Consider the following 5,423-nt stretch of genomic DNA (forward strand, 5'->3'; position numbering starts at 1 on the left):
AGTGAGTTCTACTACTATTTTTGGTTATTATTCTTATGGCCCTTGACCGTAATTTGAATACTGTGTTCCTTGCTTTTCAATATTTCGTATAATTATTGACCAAATTTAAAAATTTAAAATGCTGTCATAATCTACTTCGTGAGAGGTATAATCTGATGTTAAAAGTTTTACTTAGTAAGACAGGTAATACAGTTGGAAAGCGCGTTCATGTCGTGAGATAGTGCTGGCCGGGGTGGCAGAGCGGTTCTAGGCTCTATAGTCTGGAACCGCGCGACCGCTACGGTAGCAGGTTCGAATCCTGCCTCGGGCATGGATGTGTGTGATGTCCTTAGGTTAGTTAAGTTTAAGTAGTTCTAAGTTCTAGGGGACTGATGACCTCAGAGGTTAAGTCCCATAGTGCTCAGAGCCATTTGAACCATTCTCTTGAGATAGTGTAGCTCAGAGTGCGCGGCTTACTGAGCCTATCTACATCCAGTATTTCAGAACGAGAGCACTTAGCGATTTCCAACAAACTCCAAACATAATGTCCAAACTTTTCTACACTTTTTCTCGCTCAAATGCTTGTCGTCAAATATTTAACACAGTAACTCATTTGTAATGTTATCTGATGTCTGAAGCTGTTTTATACGCGGGAGTTCTATTATTTAAAGAATCGGTGACTTACTCGCGTGTAACTAAAAGACACTGGCTGTTACACACTGATAATAGGACTCTGCTGATAACATTCTGTTCGCAAGTATCTTTGTGTATTGACACCACTTCAACTGGGAACTAATATTCATTCACAGAAATTTTGTGCTTGTTACGCAGTTTCTGGATGTGCTATCAACATTTAATTTAACAGTATCATTTTCCGTCTTGAAACTGAAATTCATGGCATTTCTTTTTTTATATTCAGTGTCATTTCATAGCATACCTGAAATGCACTGGCCTGCACAGGATCCCGACCTGAAACCAATGTAACACCTTTCAGATGAGTTACAACGTCGACTTCGCTCCAGACAGCAGCGTTCGACATCAGCAGATCTTGTTTCGGCTCTTGAGGAAGAACGGGCCACCTTTCCTCCACAGACATTCAGATGCCTCATTGAAAGTGGCACCAGTAGAGATCAAGCCGTCATAAAGGCCAAGGGAGGACACACCCCATGTTAACGTCCACTAACAGGTCTCCAGATACTTTTGATTGGATAGTGTATCTTTTGTCATTGACGAGGAGTGACATGCACCGAAGATCCCTGTCGATCAGGATCTTTTTACGATCACTGTTGTTAAGCCGTGTTACATGGCTGAGTGGTATCTCGTTCGGTGTAGACATGGTGGACAGACGGCGTTGACATACTAGAAAACTGGGCAGCTTCATCCATGGCGTGGTAATGGGTACGTCCAAACAAGATTTTTTCTTTCTGCCATTCTGCCACGTCTCCATCTCAATCGTTTTTACTGCACTGACTCCACTGATTCCATACAACCGACAGGCACATACACGCCACTTCAATGCGATGACTTACGTGAGCGGGGGAGGGGGGGGGGGGGGGCGGCATGTGACAGCATGGTACCAGTCCTACACCTTCTACAGCACTTCATAGCAACGAGTATACTCCCTTAAGGCTGTGACTAATATTTTGTCGAGTGATCTTATAATTTCCATATGCATAAGCAGCACAAGTGACGACTGCAACTGGAAATGTCGTGTTACTAGGACCTTCCATTGGGTAGACCGTTCGCCGGGTGCAAGTCTTTCGATTTGACGCCACTTCGGCGACTTGCGCGTCGATGGGGAATGAAATAATGATGATTAGGACAACACAACACCCAGACCCTGAGCAAAGAAAATCTCCGACCCAGCCGGGAATCGAACTCGGGCCCTTAGGATTGACATTCTGTCACGCTGACCACTCAACTACCGGGGGCGGACAATTGCAACTAAATTATAGCAATACAATACTGTCCAAAAGCGAAGCACAGTTGAGAAGTTAAAGCACATTTCCCCAAAGGAGACGTTGAAGATTATAGAATGTAGTACACCTTAATCAGAACATATTTGACATGCATCAGTATCCAAATCTCATAAGTAGAAAAACGTGCCATACTCAGAAGAAGGTTTTTTTTCTGTAATAATATAACATACGATGACTCACACCTGTCTTGCAAGCTTACCAGCGACCTGGCATCTTTCTTATGGGTGGCTAAAGGGTTATTTCGGGATTTGACCCTATTCCAGAGAAAGAGCTCCGCGCAAGCCATGCAGCCCCTGGTGGTCGTTTAAAAGCTGCTGTTGTATCCCCGATCTATCCCAGACGTGTTCCGGAGAGCTAGTTGGACAGTTGTTGCAGAGCACAGCTTCATTCGCAAGAAATTCTGCTACCAGATCAATTCGATGCGAACAGACATCAAGGTCCACGAAGAGGAAACCTATACCAATTGCTCATCTCAAAACTTGCACAGGTAGCTGCACTAGCGTACCCGGCAATGCTTCGCAATTTCAAAAATGGCTCTGAGCACTATGGGACTCAACTGCTGAGGTCATTAGTCCCCTAGAACTTAGAACTAGTTAAACCTAACTAACCTAAGGACATCACAAACATCCATGCCCGAGGCAGGATTCGAACCTGCGACCGTAGCGGTCTTGCGGTTCCAGACTGCAGCGCCTTTAACCGCACGGCCACTTCGGCCGGCGTTCGCAATTTCTATAATATGCACTGATGTGCAAAGAATCTATTATAGGCATGCGTATTCAAATACGGAGATATGTAAACAAGCAGAATACGGCGCTACGGTCGGCAACGCCTATATATAAGACAAGAACCTCTGGAGCAGTTGTTAAGTCGGTTATTGCTGCTACTATGGCAGGTTATCAAGATTAAAATGAGTTTGATCGTAGTGTTATAGTCGGCGCACGAGTGATGGGACACAGCATCTCGGAGGTAGCGATGAAGTGGGCATTTTCCTGTACGAGCATTTCACGTGTGTACCGTGAATTTCAGGAATCCGGTACAACATCAAATTTCCGACATCGCTGCGGCCAGAAAAAGATCCTGCAAGAACGGGACCAACGACGACCGAAGAGAATCGTTCAGCGTGACAGAAGTGCAACCCTTTCGCAAATTGCTGCAGGTTTCAGTGCTGGGTCATCAACAAGTGTCAGCGAGCGAACCATTCAATGAAACGTCATCAGAGTTGAAGGCTCACTCATTCACCCTTGATGACTTCACGACACAATGTTTTACGCCTCGCCTTGGCCCGTCAACGCCGACATTGGATTGTTGATAACTGGAAACATTTTGCCTGGTCGGATGAGTATCGTTTGAAACTGTATCGAGCGGATGGACGTGTACGGGTATGGAGACAACCTCATGAATCGATGGACCCTGAATGTCAGCAGGGGACTGTTCAAGCTGGTGGAGGCTCTGTAATGGTGTGAAGCGTGTGTAGTTGGGGTGATATGGCACTCCTGATACATCTAGATACGACTCTGACACGTGACACGTATGTAGGCATCCTGTCTGACCACCTGCATCCTTTCATGCCCATTGTGCATTCCGACGGACTTTGACAATTCCGGCAGGACAATGCGACACCCCACATGACCAGAATTGCTAAAGAGTGGCTCCAGGAACACTTTTCTGAGTTTAAACACTTCCACTGGCCACCAGACTCCCCAGACATGAACATTATTGAGCATATCTGGGATGGCTTGCAACGTGCTTTTCAGAAGAGATCTCCACCCTTTTGTACTCTTACGGGTTTGTGGACAGCCCTGCAGAATTCATGGTGACAGTTCCCTCCAGCACCACTTCAGATACTAGTCGAGTCCATGCCACGTCGTGTTGCTGCACTTCTGCGTGCTCGTGGGGTCCCTACACGATATTAGATTTACCAGTTTCTCTGGCTCTTCGGTGTATATGGGAGTTGTATATAGGTTCTAATTTTCTTCCACCCTCTTTCTGTCCATCTCCTCCTCCTACCCCCTCTCGCTGTTCACCTCCCCTTCACCCAATCTGTCTCTCTCCATCTCCTCCGAAACCCTCTCTTTGTACGTTTCCTCCTTCCCCCTCTCCCTGTCCATTTTCTTCCACTCCCCCTTTCTGTCCATCTCTTCGCCCCCCTCCCCCCCCCCCTCTCTCTCTCTCTCTCTCTCTCTCTGTCCTTGAGCCTTGTGGTTGCGCAAATGTCTATAATGTACAATATATCAACAACACCTGTCGGCAGCTGAGGTTTTCAGTTAGTCATCATTTATTCCAGGGAAAAGCTGCACGGTCATCAACAGTAACTGTTCTTTCGAGAACAAGTTACTGTCTTCGTATATATTGTTTATTATTGCTGCAAATGAAACCTCAATTGGGAAATGCACTCCGTCTTCAGACCACAAGTGGCCCATCGGGACCATCCGACCGCCGTGTTATCCTCAGCTGAGGATGCGGATAGGAGGGGCGCGTAGTCAGCACACCACTCTCCCGGTCGTTATGATGGTTTTCTTTGACTGGAGCCGCTACTATTCGGTCGAGGAGCTCCACAATTAGCATCACGAGGCTGAGTGCACCCCGAAAAATGGCAACAGTGCGTGGTAGCCCGGACGGTCACCCATCCACGTGCCGACCACGTCCGACAGCGCTTAACTTCGGTGATCTGACGCGAACCGGTGTATGCACTGCGGCAAGGCCGTTGCCCGCTTGGGACATGAAGTTACTTATAATCAATGGGCAAATCGTTTAGGATCATTAATATCAGGGGTACAGGAGAGAACACTCCAGCTGCTGAATCTCCTCTTGACCGCCATTGCTTTCAAAACCGTGGAATAGTATTTTCGTTTTCAGTTCCACCCGTTTAATCAAGCCAATTTTCAAATGGATTTTGTGCACTTCGGCTACTACCACTACTACCACTACTACTGGAAATTGCTCAATTTAATTACAAACAAGAGTTACTAGTTTCCACTCTAATGCTGTTTACTCCTTCTGTGTTATTTACCTCTACTGACTCATTTTCATTCTGATTTAGCACATAATTTGATTCCGCCCATTTCCTTTCTGGTGTACAAGCCGCTATCTTACCATATTTATAAATGGTTCAAATGGCTCTGAGCACTATGGGACTTAACTTCTGAGGTCATCAGTCCCCTAGAACTTAGAACTACTTAACCTAACTAACCTAAGCACATCACACACATCCATGCCCGAGGCAGGATTCAAACCTGCGACCGTAGCGGTCACGCGGTTCCAGACTGAAGCGCCTAGAACCGCTCGGCTACTGCGGCCGGCCATATTTATAATTCTCAGGGAATATATTGTCCTTATCCTTATAAAATACTTAACGCCACTACATTTTGGTACATAAGCAGTGTTATATTTGAAACTGCAAGGCTCTTTGCACCCTTTTGCCCAAGTTCGATCCTCAACCGCTGGAAATCTCAGTTTCCCTGATCC

At 46.2% G+C, this 5,423-nt stretch overlaps 1 pseudogene; it reads right to left on the reverse strand.

The window, feature by feature from the left end:
- Positions 1–4,549: 4,549 nt before the first annotated feature.
- Positions 4,550–4,667, reverse strand: LOC124557199 (annotated as a pseudogene).
- Positions 4,668–5,423: the final 756 nt, after the last annotated feature.

Source organism: Schistocerca americana, chromosome X, assembly GCF_021461395.2.
Source record: "Schistocerca americana isolate TAMUIC-IGC-003095 chromosome X, iqSchAmer2.1, whole genome shotgun sequence".
Lineage (NCBI taxonomy): Eukaryota > Metazoa > Arthropoda > Insecta > Orthoptera > Acrididae > Schistocerca > Schistocerca americana.